Source organism: Ostrea edulis, chromosome 7 (assembly GCF_947568905.1).
Source record: "Ostrea edulis chromosome 7, xbOstEdul1.1, whole genome shotgun sequence".
Classification (NCBI taxonomy): domain Eukaryota; kingdom Metazoa; phylum Mollusca; class Bivalvia; order Ostreida; family Ostreidae; genus Ostrea; species Ostrea edulis.
The window spans coordinates 69,618,285-69,644,071 of NC_079170.1; the positions used below are offsets into that span (position 1 = coordinate 69,618,285).

The window sequence follows — 25,787 nt, forward strand, 5'->3', positions numbered from 1 at the left end:
CGCTAATTGGAATACTGGGTCTTCAAGGCCTAGGCCCTTGCAGACCATTGTCCACACAAGGTATGCTGCTATCCCGATGATGTCGAGCATGTTCATGAATAGAACAACAGGCCCTCTCTTGGTTCTCCTTTTCGTTGTATACGAATGGACCATTTGATCCATAGAATCAACACTCCCGTTTGTCATGTTGTAAAAGTTGATTATTTCTGGCTTCTTTGGTCAAAGGCGAAGATAACGAACAATACAAAATATATAGGTGGGCAAACACGGACCCCTGGACACACCAGAGGTGGCATCATGTGCCAAGGAGGAGTAAGCATCCCTTGTCGCGACCGGTCACACCCACCTTGAGCCCTATATCTTGATCAGGTAAACGGAGTCATTCGTAGTCAAAATCAGTGTACCACGGACGGTGTAACAATCGGTATGAAACAATACAGACAGCATTTGACCCAATGATAGGTTGTATTGACGAACTAGTTCGTTATAACGACCATAGAATTTGCGAAATGCTGACTTTAAACGAGACTGTTGAAACCCCTGTACCATCAACTTGTTTGTCAGTAGCTTGCCTCGATTCAAAAACTGACCATACGCAGAACAAGCTCTTGCGTATCGAATCAGTTGAGAGATATAAACACCACATGCAGGTGATAATGGAATATTGCTACATAAAGTTTGCAGGTAGATACTGGGGAAACCCACATCGGTCTTTGATATGTTTATTCCTGGTCTGTAATAATGTAGGAGAGTTTCATTGAACTCATTCCATGATGTTCGGATAGGGGCAAATTTATCTCTAACCCTGCGTTCCTCTTTTGTCGCCTTGTCATAAAATCTTAAAACTGCCATCAAGTCTAAGAAACGTCCGTGAGATAACGCACCACTAAGAACTGGAACCCATTATTCCAGTAAAGTGTGGATTTAACATATTAATGTCAGCTTCACTGTCGTCTGATTGGCTGTTAATTTCATCCACTTCACCGGATTCAGTGGATGTATCTGATCCATTATCTGGGACAAAATCAGGATCAGATTCACTACTCTCGCTGTAATGATCAGAACCTCATCATTTCAAATATCACCAAACACCTCAAAAAATGTTTCTCTGCATCCTTCTCGTGTAAAATGACTAGATAAATTTCAATCAAGCCATATCATTACTTCATGAAAGTAACTTAACTTCTTTTTAAGGGCCCGGGCCTTCAAGGCCCGACATTGCACTCAGAGGATGTTTAGAAATAAGTGTGTAAATTTCCAGTTGTAAATATTGTTTTGGCAAAATGACTTTATCATTACCTTTCTGGTGTACATGTATATATAGGAGAATACATAAAGGGCCAAGTCATAATTGCTCCGATTAAAAAAGTTTAAGCGATTTTGCAGCTCGTCGGGCCTCTGAGGCCCTATGATGCTACCGAAGGGTTAAATCTGAAATTTTACTAAAAATTTTACTGCACAAATAAAAGAAATATTAAATCAAGTTTGAGGGTCCGCCCCCGGGAAATCCAAGCCAAAATCTATAGATATTTGTGTTGTCCATGGTGTAAAAACTGCTATAAATGAAACTTAGATGATTTTATGAATATAATCTTAGAAAAGTTATTGTTTTCAACAAATTATATATAGTTAAAAAAAATACGAGTTGACTCATTTATGATACTACGCTTTTGTAGGTGCCATTGTATATTACTTAATGAACATAATTAATTTTCCCTATCATACTATAATAAACTGTATAGGTAAGGCATATATTATTGATGTTTGCTTTACTGAAATGTTCCGGATCACGACCGCCATATTTGATATCGTACGCTGAATACATGTACAGCGTGCTATCAATGACCAATATCATTTAGATGGAGATGGCGTAAGGTCGCGAGACTAATAGCGATGTAAACTGAAGACTATCAGAATTGAAGCATGTTGATCGTCACACGAGACTTCATAATACACTGACACACGTGAATTCATAATACACTGACACACGTGAATTCATTTTCAGCTGATGGATCAACTTAAGAACAGTGGATTTCTCGAATGATTATTCTCTTCAAGGATCTGATTTTCCAAATGGTCCGTACTGAGTCTGTGATTGGCACGGACGTGGAGGATTTGTGATACCTTATTTGTCAGTAAGTGAAATTTGTAATCATTATATAACTACAATTGTTGAGTGGGTGTTTTTATATGTATTTAAAAAATTCAGTCACGTCATCCATTGTGTTTAGTCATTGGATAGTTTGACTATTTCATACTTAGCAGTTGACTAGTGACTAAATGACTAAACCATTGATTAGTACACGGTTTACTGTTGAATAGATAACTATTCAACTGTTGGTTCAAAGCTTCCAAATCAGAGAAAATGAAATATTGCACGTAAATTTTGTTATATTTTAAATTCCACAGAAAAACACATTTCTTGATTTGCAGTACACACTGAGCTGATATATACACATAATTACTTATATCACGCTCATTGAAACACATTGCATTTTGACATGCTGGAATAATTCCATGCATAAAGTCACCTTTATCCCGTCAGCTGCATCAGAACAACGACCCTTTTTCACATACAAATTTTACGTCTCCACATGTGCGAAAAAATTCTCGAGAGGGACGTAAAACAATATAAGATCAATCACATACAAATTGTTATGACAGTTAGTGGCGTCCATCCTAGTGGCTGCAGTTGTTCTTGCAGCGAAGTACAAACGACCGGTAGATCGAGTTTTCAATTGCCTGCTGGATTGATCAATAATAGTCTAATAAGACTACAATTTGGTCAGCCAAAATTCACACTAGGCCTTAATTTAGGTCCCAAAGTTACTCAAGCGTAGATTTTTTACAGGAAAATCTGAGTTTATTTCAGTGTCTTTTGCAGCTGCTTTCCAAGGCTTTTCTTTAAAAGTGAATATCATTAAGATATTTGTTTTTCTCTCTTAAAGATGCTTTTGATTATTATGCTTAAAGCTGACATGAATTAATAAATACGTACACCTTTCTCATCTTATCCGCCATATTTCTCTCAGGTAGCCTAATTTACTCAACCCGTATATACCCCAAATGTGAATGTCACACCTGAGTGATTTTTCTAGGTGGACTCGACCAGTACACGTCTCCGATAGTAATATATGGGGAATGCGAAACAAATAAAATCACATTTTAAAACATTATGCTTTGCTCAAAATTACAAAATATTTATTGTATACCAATGCAACATTCCGAAAGTTTAGATAATTTAGAAAAAAAATGGAAAAAAAAAAAAAAAGAAGCTTTTCTTGCATACTTGCAAGTGCAAGCAAGTATTTGCAGTTTCTTATGAAATACATGCGGAGAAATCATTTGCCAATTACATACTGATAGAATGGAATAAGCAAAGAGCATAAAATATATTATTTATATCAATTCTTGCAAAATACAGGTCCATGCCATATGCATAATATGTAATGCACATGGCATATTCGCCACAAAAAACACCGTATCAAATACGGACGTCTATTCAACAGGTATCGGAGATGTGCACTTACCGAAAATATTAGATTCTCTTTATTCTGATAAATCCACGAAACAAAATGATAAACTCCATTTGTATCTCGTTAGAACTTTACAACACGTTGTCATTCCATTATACAGACTGCGACACACTTCACCCGTGCCAAATAGGGTGTCTTCAATCGGGAGATGTCAGAGTCGAAAATTTTTCCTTTATTGAATGCTTGTCTGGTCGAGGTTTTGCAGTTTATAGAAATCGGGAATCTAATCATATACACTGAGCATCTGGTTGGATATATTGCGTGCTCAATTCAAAATTTATCGATGATCATATACAAATTTGGATATACAAATCAGGGAATAATGATCGAAAATATACATCTGTTTAAAAATGCGGGTATTACATTTGCAATCCATAATAAACAGTTGATTACACAAAGACACATATAAAAGGAAATGTATAAACGAAAATATAGTTTTATTGTTTCATTGGGAACCACATAATCATTTACGGTCTCTGTATGTCCATATTCATTGATTGAACAGAGAGAGAGAGAGAGAGAGAGAGAGAGAGAGAGAGAGAGAGAGAGAGAGAGAGAGAGAGAGAGAGAGAGAGACTGTCCTACTTCAATGTACAATATCATTTCACAGAAGGAAAGAAAATTGATCAGTGATATAATGGTAAGCTTACAAGCATTAAAAGATTCCAGCTATTTAAAAACTTGTTATTGACAATATATTAATTAAAGCTGACATGAATTAATAAATATAGTATAATTCTATATGTCCGCCATATTTCTTTGCTAATCCGCCATATTAGTTGGATATTCTATTGTTATATGTATCAGGGTTCGCATGGTATATAAGGGGACGAGTTTTGCTACGCTTCATTTCACATCAGTGTCTTCGATTTACCTGTGCGGGTAGCTTTGACAGGTAACACGTACATCTCCGATACTAATTTATAGGACATCAAGAAGAAATGAAATCACGTTTTGAAACACCATGCAGTGCTCAAAATTACAATAAACATATCGTACAGTAGTAAATCATTCTAAAAGCTTGGGATAAATAAATATAGAATGCCTTTTCTTTACGTGAATGTGTGTACATTTGCAATAAATATGTCAAAACTATACAAAAACGCGGAGAAATAGTTCATCTATTATCTAGATCTATTGATGAAACGGAATAAGCAAAGGGTATAAAATCTATACCATTCACACTTACTTTAAGCAAAATGCAAATACATGTACATAAATGCTACTGTACGTATAAAGAAGACATGGTCATGTACGCTCGTCATGAAAAAGCATCGAATGCGGATGACTATTTACCCGGTCCTACTAAACAGAGTACGATAGAGTACTTTAGAGTACCTAGTAAAATTTCATAATTTAATGCAATTTAACTGCTGTTCGTAGATGTTCTTACTTTAGTTTAACCTAATAAATGTATATCTGGAATATATTGTGTTTGTTTTCATTATTTTAGGAATTATTGTAAGTTAAAGTTTACCGTTTGATTCCGATCCCGATCAAATTTAATACTTTTTCAAAACAAACTACTAATAATCGGGATCGGGAGTGTTGAATTATTTTATTTACGGGGTTGTCACTCACACTGAGAAAAAAAGTAGTCAATTCATTGTCACACCTGAGTAACTTGTGACCTAAATTCAGACCAAATGTGATACTTTGCTGACCATATTGTAAAGTCTATAATTGATCAATCCAGCAGACAATTGAAAATTCAGCCGGTTTTTTGTAATTCACTGTAATGAATTAGAATGAAATCTCACTAAGCCAGTGTTTTACACATGCTTATCTTAACTTTAGAAATGATGTTAATTCCAATGGGCCTACCTGTGTATGTTTTGTTTTTAGCTGGTTTTTGGTCTTCGATGAATAGATGAATAGTTTCATGCAACAGACCATATCTGTCACTTGACAGTGTTCAGAGCACTCTCATTGTATTTCAGCAAGCGAATAATTAAATGGTTTTTATCAGCAAGGGCAGATAAACAATGAGATGGTTAAATAGTTCAGGGAAAACATATCCATTACTTAATGATAAGAGCAACACAGTTTAGTGATAATGATGTTTTAGTGCTTTTCGTGTCCTGTTAAGCTTATAATTATACTCTCTCTCTCTCTCTCTCTCTCTCTCTCTCTCTCTCTCTCTCTCTCTCTCTCTCTCTCTCTCTGTGTGTGTGTGTGTGTGTATGTGCGCACACATATATATATGTGTAATGATTCAAACATATACTGCGTATGAGAAAAATGCCATATTTTCACTGTGTCAATTATGAATACATATACAGTATTAGAAATGAATACATATACAGTATTAGAAATGAATACATATACAGTATTAGAAATGAATCACGTAAAAAACATCACAGGAATCAATTATCATAGTTTAGAGAATAAACAGCCGCTTAAGGTGGGTCCTTAGTCCTGGATTTTTGGGGTTTAGGTAGCATTTTTTTGTTTGGAATCAATAGATTAACATTCAGAGTAATGAGAAAAGGCAAATTAGTTAAGGATTTCCAGATTTATTTTCATTACAGACACTACTGAAGTAATGTACCCCTATGTAGATTTTTATGAAATTCATTGGAAACAGTTATCTGTTGTTATTTTAAAATAAAAACAACAACAAATTTTTTTAATTGCATTTATTTATCAGGAAACATGTCAAGAACTAAAACACATGTCATTTTCACTATGTTCATCAAGTTTTAGTATAATAAGTGCAAAATTATTGAATTAACCTTACTCTCCAAAATGTTAAAAAACAAACAAATATGGACACAATTTCCTTATAGCATGGTTTACATATCATTTTTTCTGGTTATATTAGTAGATGTACATCTGTTATAGTTATTTATGAAAAAAAATCCATACCTTTCCCTAATAATTTCAAATCTTCCAGAGTATGTATACCCCCATAAAAACCCTAAGTCTGGCACCATACAACTGAGCTATTCAAAACCACTCATGGATTAAAATCTTATGTAATTTCATGAAAAGACACAGATAATAATTCCTTATCACCTTGGTAAAATGTTTGTGAAAAATATAGGAAATCTATTGCATAATGGACTTGATAAATAATTCAATGAAAACAGAGTTATTGTCCTTGGATTCAATATTTTGAAACGCATAATTGACTATTCAAATATAACTAAGACTTTTGAAATATTTTATGGCTAACAAGATTTTTTACAATAACTATTGAAAAAGACTCCAACAAAATTTATGTTCCAGTCATTAAATTATTGACTTTGCACAATCTTATGACGTCACAGGAGTGTGGAACTACGTTAAGGTCAGAATGTACGAGATGACCTTTATCTGTTATCTTTTGTATGTATGTATTATTATATGACTTTTCAACACTTTACACGACCATTCCTCATGATGAATTACAGACTAGACTTTTTGACACCACAGACAGTTGCTTCTTCATCAAAAGTGGAAAACGGAAATATTCATATCTAGTGATCAGTCATCCAAAAAAGTTACTATGTTAAACACCACTCTGATTCCACGCACACGTACTCTGAAGTTGAAATAAAAATATGCTGGATTTCCTCATTGACAACATTTTCTTAGCCATTGGTGATCAGGTCTTCCAAGAGTCTGTTGGAATTCCCATGGGTACGAATTGTGCTCCTTTGTTAGCCGACCTGTTTTTATATTCTCATGAAGCAGAATTTATTAAAATACTTCTTATTAAAATCTCTTGTTGTGGCCTTCAATTCGACATTTAATTATATCGACGACGTATTATCTATTAACAATAATAATTTCATTCATATGTCGATTCGATATATCCCTGTGAACTCGAAATTAAAGACACCACAGAGTCGTCCACTTCTGCTTCATACTGAGATATTTTATTGAAAATAGATATTAACGGCAAACTAACAACACAACTTTATGAAAAACGGGATGATTTCAGTTCTTCTTCCATTGTCAACTTCCCATATTTATGTAGCAATATTCCATTATCACCTGCATATGGTGTTTATATATCTCATATGATGTTTGTTGAAGAAGAAACTGTCTATGATGTCAAAAAGTAGATTCTTTAACTTATCGTGAGGAATGGTCTTGTAGAGTGCTGGAAAATCATGCATTTTGATGTTGGTTCGAAAAAAAGTTTTGCGATTTCAAGTTTTCTAAAAGTAGAATTTCTCAGCGAAGTGCAGATTTTTTTAAATGTCGCCGGCTGAATTGCACACCTTATTCATCTCGTATGATCGGCGATATGACATTTCAATAAACGGTATTTATGGGAGATTTGTGTATTCCATTCAAATAAAGTTTAATGTTTTATCAAAAATACACCCGAAATACCATTCAAAAATGCAAGGAGGGGGAATGGGACCTGGAGTCCTCTACACAACCACCTATGCGTTTAATTGATCAATATATATAAGGTTCGCGGCGGGTGTGACTGGGCGACAGGGGGTGCCTACAACCTCTGATATGTTACAGTAGAGGACTCCGTGTTTGCCCTACTCTTAATTTTGCATTCCGTTTAGGAGTTATGAAATTGATCACTGGTCGTTATCTTCACCTTTTCTCATGTGCAAAATTAAGACCACTTAACTATTTTTGTAGATTGCATAAATTATAGCTATTTTACTGTCATTTGATGATGCTTACGAAGTTATGGACATCGAGATTTTCCAAGATGATTTGCATATAGCTCTAGGAATCGAATTTCAAATTTTAAATAAGATCATACACAGTTTTAAAGATAAATGATAATTAAATGTCTGAAGTTTAAGTACAAGTTCTTGCATTTTAAGCAATGGGGAATTATTTTGTTGTGTAAGTCATGTCAATCTTTAAGCGAAGTTGTGGCATTTTTTTTAATTAGCATAAACCCAAGAATTATTAAGTTACAGTCATGGGACATAATTATTCGCCACCCTGTGCGCAAATGGCGTTGTATTTGCGATTAGGAACCGAAAATAGACCCCCGTGCTATAAATAGACAACAAATTTCCCCTTCATATTTTTACAACAGGGTCAAGCTACTAAAATTGATGACGTGTACACATACATTTTTTCGTCTGCTATTGATCATAAACTTAGTAAACATTGTTGATTGAAATGGGTCGTAAAGGGAAAGAGCTGAGCATTGAAGTCAGAAATCTCGTAGTTAATTCACACAAAGTGAACGGAAATGTTTCTAACTTATCAAAGACTTTAGGAATACCCAGATCTACCGTGCGAAGTGTTATTAAGAAATTCAAACAGCATTCTGATGTGAAAAATCGCACGGGAAGGGGCCGTAAGTGTCTATTCACGCAGAGGGATTCTAACAAACTTTCAAGGGTCATCAAAGAAAATCGGAGACGTACTTACAAAGACATAACAGGCATTATTAATGAAAATAGGAATCATCAATTTTGTACAAAAACTGTTGAAAGAAAAATAAAAAAATTAGGATATGTACGGAGGGTTGCAAAGAAGAAAGTGGCAGTTCGTGAAGTGAATAAAAAAGAACGTGTAAAATGGTGCAAGGAGAGGAAAGATTGGACAGTTCAGCAAGAATGGTGTAAATGGATTTTCAGTGATGAGAGTCAGATTGTTATTGGGGATAACAACAAGGTATACGTGTGGCGAAAAGCGGATGAAAAGTATAACCCCCAACTAGCGTGTCCTGCTCCGCGACGAAAGTTAAGTGTTATGATCTGGGGATGCATTTGTTTTCAAGGTATGGGCACTTTGACTGATATCCAAGGTAACATTAATGCTCAAAGATATTTACAAATAATTGATGATAATATATGGCCAGTAATAGCCAGGCATTTCCCGGAGAACAACTACATTTTCATGGACGACAATGCCCCTGTTCATCGAGCCAAAATTATTAAAGATTATGTAGCTGACAACAATATTAATACAACAACATGGCCAGCACAGTCACCAGATTTAAATATAATAGAGAACATATGGTTACATTTGAAAAGAACACTAGAAACCCGTGTCCATTTTATAAACTCTCGACAAGATCTTATAGCGGAAATTCGGACTGTGTGGGAAAACATTCCATTAAACTATGTACAGAACCTTTATAATTCTATACCAGGGCGACTAAAGGAGGTAATCAGGATGAAAGGAAATCTGACCAAATACTGAGGTAAGATTTTAATTCTATCCACAGCAAACAACTTTCAAACTTCACCAAGTGGACGTGCGTTTCATGGCAGCCATTTTGAAAGTGGCGAATAATTATGTCCTATGACTGTATGTGTGAAGTTTTTCAAACATGTTCTTATGCTAAAATATCCATGTAATGATATATCTTTACAACAATGAGCAATTTTAGGAGTATATGATATGTTGGATCAGTGAAATACAATGCAGACAACGTACCAGTGTCTATATGTATGTGTACATAAACAAATGCGCGTTGGTTGTTATAGAAACACAACATACATTTATGCATTTAACGTTATGACTTTTGAGTGTACTTCTCTATTGTTTTGTAATTTGGAATTATCCTCAATCCCAGAAGCATCTGGTGCAAATATACATACATGTAAAATCAACTCCCATCAGTACTTTCAGTACTTTGATTTGGCATGTTGTTATCAAGTATTCTAACAGTAACATCATTCCTATCAACGATGGTTTCGATGTTCACATCTTTTAATTTATCATCATAACTAGACTAAAGTTTTCTGTAAAATTTTACGATTTCTGCTAAAATCTGTCCGTGAAGAAATAGTAGTACCAAAAATGATTGCTGATCATAAGTTTGTTCACAGGTTTTTTCTAGGTCTATGAAGTATTTTGTTCTTTCACCCTGTTCAAGCCATATTAGTTTTGTTCTGGCAAATAGGTCCTTAATATAGTATTTTCTGAGTTCGTCTACAAAATTTTTGAGCAGCAGGTAATTTTTTAACAAGAAGGTGTTGCACATATCATGTTAATTTCCCTAAAGGTGTTGCATGAAAGATCGAAAAATTTAAGTTATTCAAATATATGATAAAACCAATTGGAAAGTATGTCTTGATTCAATAATTTTTGAAAATAAGTTTAAAAGACGTTTATTGACAAAATTAGCCAATATATTTCGAGTTTAAATCAAGCAATAAGCGATTTATATGATTTTTAGCGTTAAAATGGAGAGGTATCCCCGAATTTCAGAAAAACTGCCTCCGTGAAACAAAATGAATTTAGCATGAACATGTTCTTCGAATGTTCCTCTAAATAACTGTTGCTTTGAAATTTTGTTTCACGAGGCATTTTTTTGCAAATTTAAAAAAATCAAAACGACTTCACTAGTATTATTTTCAACTTTACCTGTACGTTAATTTTCCTCATTAATGTATGGTCTACTGTGTGGTTGATAAGGTCGTCGATTATTAAATGTAAAGATGTTTTCTATTTTTATAACGACCGGGTTCGACTCCCTCACGAACATATTTTTTTTTCGTATTCCTTTTCCATCTAATTTTTTTCTTAATTGAAACACGCTTCTAGTTTTTATAAATGTTTCATGTCAAATGGCTGTTTATTACCATGTTCCGAGTTTAAAATAAGCTTCCAACCTGGACACTGTTTAGTTTGTGAATAAGACTCTCTCCAAACACGCCGAATACAGCATGCAATACCTGTGTTTTGATAGTCAAGGCTGCTAACGAGAACTTGTATGTTTTTCTGAATGAAAGTTGTTGACAAAGGCATGGTGCATTTTACGAAAAACCGTTGTGAACTTTGCAAAGCTTTGGAAGAAAAAATTTAAGGCCAAACGAGGTAAATAATCGTTAAACAATTTGAGTATATATGTTATATCAATTTTTACAGGTGCATGCACTTTGAATAATGTTGAATTTCATTAATGCGTAGTAAATTTCCCATATATTGTTTTGTGGCCAGAGTCGTGTACAGTTGCCAATTGTTGGTTGTAGAAAATAAAACATACGAGTATAAGAGCTTTTGGACTGTAGTAGTATAGAATATTAAATATTTCATACACTCGTAACATGTAACCGTATACATTGTATCTGATACTCAAGAAAAAAAGAAGACAATTTAATTTTCACGATTTCAAAAATTATGTTTAGACTACATGTATAGACACATAAAATGTATTAGGCTTGTCCCTAGTACTGGGGAATCTTTAAGGTATTTAAATGGCAAATACGCAATGAGTATACATATGAATGAAGGTCATTTTTACGTCATGAATGTTGGCACGGAGCTCCGATTAGGGAAAATTCCCGCTTCTGTGCAACACCATCTTTCTGTTCCTTAGTAAATACTTTATTTCTTCTTCAATGGAATGTAGTTTTTTCTTGTTTTTTTTTTTTTTTTCCTTTCTTCTTTTTATGGAACAATTACGAATACCTTATGTTGAATTGAATACTCTTATGTTCAGCAAAAGTTGTGTAAAAATACAGCTTATCATCTATGAGTAGTTGTAGTTCATCATTCTTGATTATATGTATGCAAGCAGGATTACATGGCGAGACGGCGTTTTCTTCTTTAACCTTTATTATAATTCTTTGATATGGTTTACATAGGTCTGATCCTTTGAATAGTGAACTATTAAACTTACAGAAGCCTGAACCCTTTTCAAATATAGTTAAAGTAATTTCCATTTGAACCATTGGATGATCAATTATTCATTATGGATTAATAGTCATTTATTCATTTGATACCAAGAAAAATCAAGTCTTAACCTTTTTGATAGGATTAGTTTTAAACCATCTGAATCTTTTCTTTTGTTGATATTTCTCCGTGGATCTTTCAAACAGTGTACATCCTTCATTCTCAAGACCCTTTCTCTTGCCTTTTTGTTTTGAACATTATTGTAGGTAAAGTAATATTGATTTAGATCGTAAACAAAATTAAAGTATCCGGTCATAAATATGAATTCGCCTTGAAAGTTTGAGATCTGTCCGATATTGATAGAAAGAAGTGTGTATCATCATTGTTTGGCCAATATACATACGTTTACTAATAAGATATCAAATTTTTCATTCAAAAATGTTCATTTCCAAATTGATTACCCTCTTTATCTTTATGTTCATTTAACACCATGTATTCAAGATTGTTATTTAACGAAATTGCAGTGCCTCTTGCATTTGATTGGCCGGGAGATATGTAAACCCATAGCCCCAAAAAGATCTAACTTGATTGAAGTCACAAAAGATTGAGAATTTTTTGTTTTTGTTTTAAATAGATGTTCGCCTCTTCTCTTTTCAATTTCATCAATACCTCTACAATTATGTGTCAAATATTAAAGCTAATCTGATGTCTTGCCAGTATGCAGTATATAAATAAATCTGAACTACTGAGTAATTTGAAAACATTTTTGTTACGCAACCTTTTGTCTTTTTAGGCTTTTATATAGAAGAAAGTCCACTTAAAGGGAAAAGGTTACCTGTGGGTGTCCAATAAGCTGACAATTGCTGTCAATTATTTTAAAGAAAGGACAGATACTGTCAATTGTCAACTTTTTGGACAGTGCCAGGTAAACCCGATACCTTATTAGATGTCTACAGGCAGGCTGAAAATAAGAGAAAGACAATGCATTTGTCAAAGAGATACATATTTAATTTTGGATTTCCTACAAGTAAGAAGCAACACAGATATCGGAAAAATCACTGAAACACTTAAAACGATATTATTGCTTAGTAGAATTTTCTGCTCCAACTTTAAGATTCACAATTTTTAAAATTCCACCGGCCATTATTATATCGCATCAAAACTTCAATTTGAAAGACATAAATCCCATGCTGTATTTGAATTTCGCTGGATCCAGAGACACATTAATTCCAAAACTTCTTCACAACGTTTTTTTTTTATGTTTTCTTTATCAATTCTGAATTATTGTGTTCGCTTTCATGAATCAATTTATTTCAGGAGATGAGCATATTGGGTTCTTTTGGCTGGCGTTAATAATTTCCTCACCCAGCATTCGAAAACACATGTACAATGCTTTTCGGATAAAAATTTAGCTCCATAATTTTCTCAACCTCCATATCCAGAATATAGCACTCATTAAGATAATATTTGCAGTACTTTCATTAAAATCCTTAAATTTTGATTGTGCAATGAAAATGCTCTCCCCATCAGGGGAAGACATGTTGATATGGCTTAGTACTACATGTACATGTACAGAGTGACTATAAAACCTGCAGTACAAGATGACTTACCTGACACACTCCAATAAGTGAACAAAAGAAACAGACTTCTACGCAAGACTGGTTATATTGTCAGACTATTCAAAATTAGCTATATTCATAATTATCATTGTCAATGGGTTTACCTGAGTCTGTCCATTCTTAGAACAAAAGATGCAATGTTTTAAGAACGATATAAGCCAAAAACTGCCCATTCTGTGTGAGAAAGAACTGATCTCGACCCTACGGACCTCGATCAGTTCTTTCTCTCACAGAATGGACAGTTTTTGGCTTATATTCTTTGCATAAACACTGTGTCTGCAAAAGAAACAAGAAACCCATGTGCCACACCGCTCACCTGAGTCACCTTGGCCCTGCAATTCTTCAACTGTTGTGATTTTAATTATTTTATCTATTTCTTTTCCCATGAAAAAATTTGACCCCATATCGTGGCCCCAACCTAGCCGCAAAGGATCACAACTTAATTGAAAATGAATTGACATAACACAGAGATGCCTCAACACCAATATGATCTTGCTGTTCTGGATAAGAGCAAGGTCACAAGGTCATTGACCATGACATGAAATGAATACCTTGCCATAAGTAACCTATATGAGAATATGAAAGCTCTATCTTAAATAATTCAGGAGATATCAAATAGATAAGATTATTATTAAAATTAGGTCAAACTTCCAGGTCAAGGTAACAAGATCACACAACATTGCATCACATGAAAGATGTTTTCATGAAAAAAGTGTATACAGTAAAACTCGAATATAGCGAACACGAGTGTCCGCAGAAATTCGCTATATCAGAGTTTTACTGTATACAAAATATAAAAGCCCTAACTTAAGTAGTACAATGGACTTTAAGACGATTTCCCCCCATATATCAGCATATAGCACTCTGATTTCCTATTCTGGCCACACCCTACCTCGGAGACCATTAATTGCACAAACTTGGATATACTCTATGTCAGGAAGCTTTTATGTAAATTTAAATTTTTCTGTCCCAGTGGTTTTTGAGAAGATTTTGAAAAGTTTTCTGTATGTATTGATCCCCTATTGTGGCCACAAGTGAGCGAAGCATTTCTGCTTCATACTTAGATATTATATTGAAAATAGATATTAACGGCATACCAAGAACTCAATTTTATGATAAACTGCATGATTTCAGCTTCTCCATCGTTAACTTCCCATATTTATGCATCAATATTCCATTATCACCTGCATATAGTGTTGATATCTCTCAGCTGATTCGATACGCAAGAGCTTGTTCTGCGTATAATCACTTTTAAATCGAGGCAGGTTACTGACAAACAAGTTGATGGTGCAGGGTTTCAACAGTCTCGTTTATAGTGAACATTTTGCAAAGTCTATGGTCATTATAATGATCTAGCCAGTACAACCTATCTTTGGGTCAAATGCTCTCTGACATGTTTTATATCCATTGTTAGGCCGTTCTTGGCACAATGATTTTGACTACGGATAACTCCTTTACCTGATCAAAATATAGGGCTCACAACGGGTGTGACCGGTCGACAGGGGATGCTTACTCCTCACCTCTTGTATATCCATGGGTCCGTGTTTGCTCAACTCTCTATTTTGTATTTCTAATAGGAGTTATGAGATTGATCACTGTTCGTTATCTTCACCTTTCATTATGGTATGGCGTCGTTCCTTTGTCCGGATCTTGTAGTCATACGCAAAATGAGCTGTAAGCTCCAGGATCTTACAATTTGATACATTTGATCACTATAGTGAGAGGAAGATGCCGATTATTTTTCAAGGTCAGAAGTCAAAGATCAAAGTCGTAGTGTTAGTTGATAGGAAAACTTTGTTGGCAGAATACGGACTGAATTATTGAGGCTAGGATCGTTTAACTTGGCACACATACTCCTCGTGTCAAATAGAGGACGTATTTTGTTTTTCAAGGTCAAAGTTGTAGTATCACCTAGTAGGAAATCCTTGTAGGCTGGATACAGACCGAACCGTTGGGACTAGAACCAGCAAACTTGGTATACATATACCTCGTGTCAACGGGCACGCCGCAAAACATATTAACAAGATTGATGCAAGATAACATGATTTGTAACACTTCCGGTATACATACAGGGTGATCCAAAACATATGTTACACTTTTAAACTGTTATAAAATTTTAATACCTTAAGTTACAATTATGAAATTTACAACATATATCAAAAAGGATTTAAATTTTTTGTCAATGCATACATTTGTCACAGCTTCCTTGTTAATCAACAAAAACTTTCTTCGGAATAATATATGTCATTTTACAACATATGTTCCAAATGACGTCCCTTTGTCTTTAACATTATTTGAACACGATTTCTGAAGTTTTTTTTACCACAGCTTTACATGTATCAACAGGGATTGATCTTATTTCTCGTGTAATTGCTGTTTTTAAGTCTTTTGTTGTGTGTGGGGAAGGAGAGTACACTCTGTCTTTTAAATAACCCCACAAGAAAAAATCAAGGGGGTTCAGATCGGGGGAGTGCGGTGGCCAAACATTTGCGGTACGATAAGAAATGTATTGATCACCAAACGTGTTATCAAGCCACTGAAGAACACAACCTGCAGTGTGTGGCGTAGCACCGTCCTGTTGAAACCACACATTATCGAAATTTGCAACTTTTCGTCTAAGAGCTGGTAGAAATTTTGATTTTATTAACTTTAAGTATCGTTCAGAATTTACCGTCACTGCATCGCCTTCGGTGTCTTCGAAGAAAAAAGGGCCAATTATTCCGCTTGAATTTAATGCTGCCCATACAGTAACTTTCTCACAGTGAAGAGGTTTTTCCACATAAAAATTGGGTTTCGCCGAACCCCAGAATCTAAAATTCTGTTTATTGACAACATTATTAAGATGGAAGTGGGCCTCATCGGAAAACCATATGGCATCTGTAAAATTTTCAGAGTCGGGTCTACTTAAAATCCAATGGGCAAACTCTTAACGACTTCTAATGTCTGTCTCTTTTAAATGCTGCATCACACTTATCTTGTATGGAATCAATTTTAAATCAAATTTGAGCATTCTATGAATACTAGATTTGCTAACGGTGCCATTCAGTTCATGCAATACCCATCTAACTGATTTTTGTGGAGTTTCAGTAATAACTCTATCAATGGCATCAATGTTCTCTTTGGTACGGGCACTCCTTGGTCTCCCAATACCAGAATTGCGTCTTGTGTCATTTGTGGTGCCTTTAAATTCAAACTTCCTCACAAGTCTGTAAATTAGCATTCTGTTGAGCACTTTTATTCCAGGATGTTGTTTTCTCATGGTTCTAATGACTAAAGTAGCAGATTTACACTCATAGTAAAGTTTGACAATTTCTGCCAGCTGTTCACATGAAGGTTCCATCTTGAAAATGGGATGACGTCATTATGACGTCATAATTAACTGACTATTTAACAGAATTTCCCGAAATTTTGTCAAATAAAATTTATATTAATACACTAGATGTTGACAAAATATCTTTGTAATTGGTTTTGTTTAGATAACGTTATAGATGATTAAAAGTGTAACGCATGTTTTGGGACATCCTGTATAACATTTCCTTTGAGGTTTTCAATGATCTAGTAAGAGATCATAGAATGTCAGGGTGTTCACTGGACAAGATTCAGACAGCACGAATATCAACTACTAGTATACTTACTGAATCGAAAAATTTGCTTATAAATCTACATGTACATGTATGTGACCACAGTTTGGCAAAAAATAGCGCTAGCTAGACAACAAAACCACGTGGCGATTGATAATTGACACCTCGGACGTGTTGCATTCATGCCATCGGCTTGGAATAATTTCTACATGTGAGTACGGGGAGTTTGACCATCAGTAAGATCATTAACCCCCCAGGACTGACCACTTACAGTGAGGTCACTTCTCTTTGTTGTGTACACCAGAGGATGGGAAGACTGCATCTATATTGATGAAACATATTATGGCTGTGCAGGACGGCATGAATAATATAAGAATTGCTATGAACAAGAATTGTGAAGGTAATAATATTGATTTCTTTCTGGCTTCAAATGGACAGGAGATTTGGTGTCTTGACCGGGAATATGACTCGACAGCTTTCATTAGAGAGACATTGATTTCATTTCGATGAACAATAGACAGCAGTATTGATACTGACGCATTGTATATATAACAGTACAGGGTCCAGTAAATATCACGGTACAGGGTCATGTAAACTCTTAACACCAGTAAATGAAGAGAAATGTGGAATTATCTGGTCCCTTGTACTGATTGGTAAAATTGAAAAATTAACATTGAGTGATTTTAACACTTCAGTTGGTGATGATATTTTAGTGTATCCTTGATGTGGAGAAGTAGTTTACCGTAATGTGCAGGCGGGTTTTAATTTAGGTGAAGAATAAGTCTGGTATGGGAGGGAGAGGGTGGGGTAGGGTGGCTGCGCCGAGACTGAGGTCGGCAATGAATACTTTTGGTGCGTTTCATTTTTCATACCATTTGATTCATTTGTAGTAAATCTAACAGAACAGTCAGCACGAATTATGGCACCCCACTTTTGCATCTGACAAGTTAGATCCTCAATCAGGTGGTGAAAGTGGTGGTATTGGTAGTGTGGGGGTGTAGAATCGCGCAGTCAGGTGGTGGATGTGATGGTGTTGGTAGTGTGAGGATGTAGACTCGCAGTCAGGTGGTGAAAGTGATGGTGTTGGTAGTGTGAGGATGTAGACTCGCAGTCAGGTGGTGGATGTGATGGAGTTGGTAGTGTGGGCGTGTAAACTCGCAGTCAGGTGGTGGATGTGATGGTGTTGGTAGTGTGGGGGTGTAGACTCAGTCAGGTGGTGGATGTGATGATGTTGGTAGTGTGGGGTGTAGACTCAGTCAGGTGGTGAGTGTGATGGTGTTGGTAGTGTGGGGGGTGTAAACTCGCGCAGCTAGGTGGTGGGTGTGATGGTCTTGGTAGTGTGGTGGTGTAAACTCGCATTCAGGTGGTGGATGCGGTGGTGTTGGTAGTGTGAGGATGTAGACTCGCAGTCAGGTGGTGGATATGATGGAGTTGGTAGTGTGGGGATGTAGACTCGCGCAGTCAGGTTGTGGATGTGATGATGTTGGTAGTGTGGGGATGTAGACTCGCAGTCAGGTTGTGGATGTGATGGTGTTGGTAGTGTGGGGGTGTAGACTCAGTCAGGTGGTGGATGTGATGATGTTGGTAGTGTGGGGATGTAGACTCGCGCAGTCAGGTTGTGGATGTGATGATGTTGGTAGTGTGGGGATGTAGACTCAGTCAGGTGGTGGATGTGATGGTGTTGGTAGTGTGGGGATGTAGACTCGCGCAGTCAGGTTGTGGATGTGATGATGTTGGTAGTGTGGGGATGTAGACTCAGTCAGGTGGTGGATGTGATGGTGTTGGTAGTGTGGGGATGTAGAATCGCGCAGTCAGGTGGTGGATGTGATGGAGTTGGTAGTGTGGGGGTGTAAACTCGCGCAGTCAGGTGGTGGATGTGATGGTGTTGGTAATGTGGGGATGTAGACTCGCAGTCAGGTTGTGGATGTGATGATGTTGGTAGTGTGGGGATGTAGACTCAGTCAGGTTGTGGATGTGATGGTGTTGGTAGTGTGGGGGTGTAGACTCAGTCAGGTGGTGGATGTGATGGTGTTGGTAATGTGGGGGTGTAGACTCAGTCAGGTGGTGGATGTGATGGTGTTGGTAGTGTGGGGATGTAAACTCAGTCAGGTGGTGGATGTGATGGTGTTGGTAGTGTGGGGGTGTAGACTCAGTCAGGTGGTGGATGTGATGGTGTTGGTAGTGTGGGGGTGTAGACTCAGTCAGGTGGTGGATGTGATGGTGTTGGTAGTGTGGGGATGTAGACTCAGTCAGGTTGTGGATGTGATGGTGTTGGTAGTGTGGGGATGTAGACTCAGTCAGGTGGTGGATGTGATGGTGTTGGTAGTGTGGGGGTGTAGACTCAGTCAGGTGGTGGATGTGATGGTGTTGGTAGTGTGGGGATGTAGACTCAGTCAGGTGGTGGATGTGATGATGTTGGTAGTGTGGGGGTGTAAACTCGCGCAGTCAGGTGGTGGATGTGATGGTGTTGGTAGTGTGGGGGTGTAGACTCAGTCAGGTGGTGGATATGATGGAGTTGGTGGTGTGGGGGTGTAAACTCGCGCAGTCAGGTGGTGGATGTGATGGTGTTGGTAATGTGGGGGCGTAGACTCAGTCAGGTGGTGGATGTGATGGAATTGGTAGTGTGGGGGTGTAGACTTGCAGTCAGGTGGTGAATGTGATAGTTTGGTAGGTTAGGTGTGTGAGTGTAATGTCTAAAGTTGTTAGGCAAAACCAAAGTGAAACACTAACCGGCCTCGGAAAATGATATCTTGCTCCCTAATTTACATTATCTACATGTATTTGGTATTCATGCATATCTCATCTATGATTTTTTCCCTGACTCAGTAATATATATTTCTAGGATCAAAACCCCAACAGATAAGACATTATCTATGGGAGAATTTAAGTTTTAGCAACCCCCTGTTTGTTTTTACCCAAAATATTATCACAGGTCTATACGCAATTCGTTTATCAATTATAAAGTACCCCGTTTATCAAGCGTAATACATTTCTTATCACCGACGTTAGGTTGGTTGATTGTATACATGTGTTGTTTAATGCCCCGCTGGAGAATTTGTCACTCAAATAGAGACGTCACCATTGTCGGTGAAGGGCTGAAAAAATTAAGGCTTATGCTCGGCGCTTACGACCCTTGAGCAGGGAGGGGTCTTTATCGTGCCAAACTTGCGGTTTTGCGGCCTCATCCGAAGGACCGCTCCTTATAGTCGTCTCATACGACAAGCTAGGGGTACTGAGGACCTATTCTAACCCGGATACCCACGGGACACCAATGTCTGAGCAAAGTCTATGTCCATTTCCAGTTGGTCCAACCCTGTACAAACAATGTTGCCCCATCCTTATTTTGCGCGGGAAAAAAATGACGTTCCATGATTATGTAGATTAAGCTAACTTATGTCGCTTACTTATTTCCAAATATGGTATTATGACCTTTTTCAGACCAGTAAAATTGATATATTTTATGGATTTTACAATATTAATCAAACTTGAAATAAATAAAATTGATTTGTTATGATTTTTGTCCTTACTAAGGTCTTCGCGTCGATCCGGTAGACCTTACTGTTTTGCTCTTCTTTTCTAGTTTTGTGAATGGGATTTCTTGAAAATCTTTCGACCGATCATCGTCGATGATTGATATCAAATTGAAGTTTATCTCAATTTTGATTACGTCATTTATTATGCAAGACACTTTTTAGCTCACCTGAGGTGAAAGCTCAAGTGAGCTTTTCTGATCGCCTGTTGTCCGTCGTCTGTCCGTCTATAAATTTTGGTTTCATTTTCGATTTCTTCTCCAGAACCACTGGGCAAATTTCAGCATCATCCTTGGGTAAAGGGATTTCAAGTTTAATCAAATGAAGGGCCATGTCTTCTTCAAAGAGGAGATAATCACATAAATGCAAACATAGGGTGGGATCATTTAAACATCTTCTCAAGAACCATTGGACCAGAAGAGTTGAAAATTACAAGGAAAGTACATGAAAGATTCCTAACATAGTGCAGATTCAAGTTCATTAAAACCATGACCCCGGGGTTGGTTGGGGCCACAATAGGGGATCAAAGTTTTACATACAAATATATAGGGAAAATCTTAAAACAACTTCTTCTCAAGAACCACTGAGCCAGAAAAGCTGCATTTACATGAAAGATTCCTGGCAGGAGTACAAGAATACAACGATATCGAGTCTGATTAAAACCAGAAGAAGGGGACTGGTTTTAATCAGACTGAACAATATCAGGCCTCAACCGTGCGCATTTTTTTTGCGCCGTAAATCGAAGGGTTTTTTTTTTTTTTTTTTTTTTTTTTTTTATAAGGGATGAATCTGTAGCTCTCTGATCTGTCCCAATATTTTCTCAGAGAGCTACAATTTTGCAGCTAGAATTAACCGTGGGTATCCGACGATGCATACAAAAAAATCAAATCTAAGAGACATTGCATAGATACAAATACACGTGTATTGAATAAAACATGCTGCATAATGTTGCTCAAAAATTACTCACGATATGCAGTGCATGCAGATACGTGTATATCTTTAGTAGCAGGGATCACGTACGCAACGCACACCTATGGCACGTGCTACACTTCAGTTTGATATATGACACCGTAAGGATGTTTCTGTCTTTAAAAATCAATAGTGGGGAGCAGTTTGCGTTTATAGTTTCTTGGCACTTCCATTTGCTGGCCACGCATCGATTTGCTTTACTCCATACACAGTTCAGTATACGAATGAAATTATTGTAAATGTAACAACGAACATAAAGTAAAGACAAAAATAAATGTAAATTTATAAACACGAAATTTCCAAGCCAAGCCAAGCCAACGAAAACGCATTAAATTGCATAATCAAAGTACTGAAAGTATTAAAACGAAGTGACGAACGATACCAAATGCCATAGAGATACTAGTGGAATAATATCTATACTGTAGATCTATTCTGCATAACTCTTATGCTGTCAGAAAGAAATGGTGCCTTGAAGGTGAAAAAAAAAAAACACCCAGGAAGCACATCTAAATCTAGGATTGAAAATCAACATACTGTCATTGAAACAGAGTTTTACAGTTGAGATTAGCATGTAGCTTCACTGTCAGTTGCATGGGGATCAAATGCATATAATTCTAAATCAACAGTGAATATAACAGCTGAACTGCCTTTGCATTTACAAATCGCACCAAATTCTCTTGATTGATTTGCAAAACAGAGAGTTAAGATAGAAGCAAGAGAAAGGAAAGTGTCATTGTCTTTAAGATCTTCAGTTTTTGTCCCGCCCCCTAAAGTCCATGGGTGGGGTTGCAGGGGTCATGAAAGTTACAATTTAAGCATAGCTAGACGCTTTTTTGTCGCCACATTTACGCGTTTCCGGATAACGCCACCTATCGGGTGACTTGTCTACAAGGCAGTATTAGACTGGTTCTGTCTATTCTGCGATCTCTTTGTTGGGGAACCAGTCAAGCTGATTTGCGGGATGTACATCCATTTCCGCATGGACTAAGTAATGCGGAAATATAGTTCGTTTTTCATGGGTGCAATGTAGTAATATTTATGCAAAACAAGTCTGTAATGTGATCATCTTTTTTCTTTTTCTTTTTTTAGGTCAAAAAGATAAAATCTTCTAATTTGTGATATCGGAATCATGATTGATCTATATTATGTCATTACGCTACCTTTGTGATCTCTCATGCAAGTTTTGTCATAATGAATTAACCAACTGGTGTCATGCTTGAGAAGTAATTATATGCTGTAGAAAAAATATCCAAAGTATTGAAATATCTAAGAAAAATATGACATACATTCCTTGATTAAAATTTTTGAAGTGTTTATTAAATATTTAGCATCTGTATGACAAATCATGTGTATTGAGGGAAAGCGGGAACATCTTGAAATAGCAACATAGACAAATTTGAGATTTACCAAAGAAATTGAATAGTATCCGGTAAGCACGGTATTTTGAGGAGATATTTAGAATATTTCAAAGAAGTTCTTGAAATATCAGAACCTAGGTATTGCAGTGAATGTGAGATTCAAAAGTAGAAATAAAAGTCTTAATAATTTATAAGTCCTAAATAATCATTTAAATTACTACACTATATTCATGTCAGCTTCAGGGCGCTTTGTAAGATGCCCCTCCCCCCAAGGGCTCTGTCCTGAATTTACTGGGGACATAAAGGTGGCTCCAGACCCCTCCCATCGCCCCTTAAACTGAAATCCTACATTCACCCCTGCTTACACGTATAGTATTTACAGCGCTCACTGCACAAACACTGGTAAAACATCCGTAACAATTTTACCTACAATTTTACTTACAATTTTGAACGAATTTTAATTCGTTTATTCTGACATCCAATGGCTTAATTGATTTTGGATTTAGGATTCGATTTTTTGTGTGATTCTAGAATTAATTGTTGAATTTTACCCAATTTTTTTTTTTTTTTTTTTTATACATATTTTATATATATTTACATCTGTCGGAATTCCTGTCGGAAGACGTACTATATCATGAGGGAGAAAAGGTATCTATAGTCTCCATTCAAGCTTTGACGTAAGGAGGGGACTCCTGGACTCCGTACGCGTAAAGCGTGGCTAGTGACGGGGGTTGGAGCTACGACTTTGATTTGCTATAAATAGATTAAATTCAATTTATTCTCATATCGCACAAAGCAACATAGAGAAGATATACATATATACACCATGTTAAACAAAGAATTCAGTCGATGCAATGCATGAAAGAATGTACAGTTTATAATTTTTAACCTCTAGTGAATTATATTTATGAATTTGGAAAGATTACTCATAACAGATAACTTTATACATGGAAACAAGTTAAAGAATCTTATGACATTTGGTCTGTCTATGTATTTAGAAGGTAAATAAAAATTCTCTGCTATCCCTAAGAGTTGAACAAGTCATGATATAGTGAAACTCATTCCCAACCTTATTTTCACATAAATTACAAATTCTCTGGTTTCTGGGCACACCACTTCACCTGCCTGTCTCAATAGGTAACCTGTGATTACTTGTTCTAAATTTTGATAATATAAGAATAATATTTATTGGTACATTGGCTTCTGGATAATTTCTCGACGTAAAAATACTATTTGTAAATAAATTATGAAATACACCTTTTCCTGATGTATTACATCCAGAAACCCATTTCTGTTGAAATTGATCATTCAGAGTTTGTTTAATAACACTAATCAGCCATTTTTCATTTTCTACAGATTGTAAAATCCAGATATAATTTAAACCACATTCTTGAAAATTTTTCTCTATATTTCTAACCCATTAAGAATCAACATTGTCTGTTGGTTGAGTTATATAAAAATTTGTACAAAATACTAGACAATTTTTTGTCTTTACCATTCAACAATTTTAACCAGAATTTAATCATTGTAATTTTGACACGTATACACAATGGATATCTGTGAAGTTCACCATGAATCATATAATTCGGGTTCTTCAGATTCAATAAAGTTTTCAAAATTTTAGATGCAGTCTCTCGATGATATCTAAATTTTAAAAACCCCATAATTCACACCCATAAAGAAGTATTGAAACAACCATTTTATCAAACATATCAAGTTGACAATCGATAGATAAATTCAATTCTTTGGGGTTTTTTTAATGATGGTATACATAACTCTGGTTGCTCTTTGCACAACATATTTTCTGGTATTGTAAAAAGAACCAGTTCTTGAGAAAATAACTCCTAAGTATTTGAATTCTTTAACAATTTCATTATTATTGTATAGAAATATTAAATTTGAGGATTGTCTACCTTTGCCAAAAATAACAATTTTAGCTTTATCCACGTTCACTTGCAACTTCCACTCTTCACAGTATTTTTTGAAAACAATTCAGTTGGTATTGGAAGTCATCTTTAGTTTCAGACATCCGTACTGTGTCATCTGCATGCAACACTAATATGAGCCTTATAAAACAGTCCCATTTTTGTTCAATTTCATCAGATAAGTTGCTCAAACCAATAACATTTTCTTGCATAAAAAATTCTTCTAAGTCGTTAAGATATGATGCAGAAAGAAGAGGAGACAAAATTTCGCCCTGTCGGTGTTGCCAAAGAAAGTATTCAGAATAATTATTATTGTGTAAAAGTCTAGATTTACAACCATTAACAAAAATTCGGGCATTTTCCTGTTAAGTTATATTTCACAAGTTTTTTCCACAATCCCAATCGCCATACTTTATCAAATGCAGCCTTAAAGTCAATAAAAGCACAATATGATTTCTTTTTCTTTTAAAGTAACGACAATTCAATCATGGAGTATGGTACAAACATATTATCAGCAGTAGAGTATTGAGTCCTGAAACCAGTCGGATTTTCCTTGAGAAGATCAATATTATCAGCATACGCTCTCAATCTTCTACACAAAACAGATGTAAAAACTTTCCCAAGACAACTTAATAGTGTGATGGGCGATAATTTTGTGGATCAGTATAACTACATTTTGTACCCCTTTTCTTAAAAATTGGTTTTATATTCCCTACTAACCATAC

General features: G+C 35.9%; 1 protein-coding gene across 7 annotated transcripts in view; it reads left to right on the forward strand.

The window, feature by feature from the left end:
* Positions 1-1,852: 1,852 nt before the first annotated feature.
* The window catches only part of LOC125654982 (alpha-(1,3)-fucosyltransferase C-like), a 121,557-nt gene continuing 97,622 nt past the window's right edge, over positions 1,853-25,787 (forward strand). For 4 of the 7 annotated variants that reach the window (XM_048885094.2, XM_048885089.2, XM_048885092.2 and 1 more), the window contains exon 1: positions 1,906-2,135. The gene's annotated coding sequence lies outside the window, so the exon portion shown is untranslated. Of the gene's footprint in view, positions 2,136-25,787 lie in introns of all 7 variants that reach the window. The other 3 variants (XM_056145219.1, XM_048885093.2, XM_056145222.1) reach the window with 3 other exon arrangements.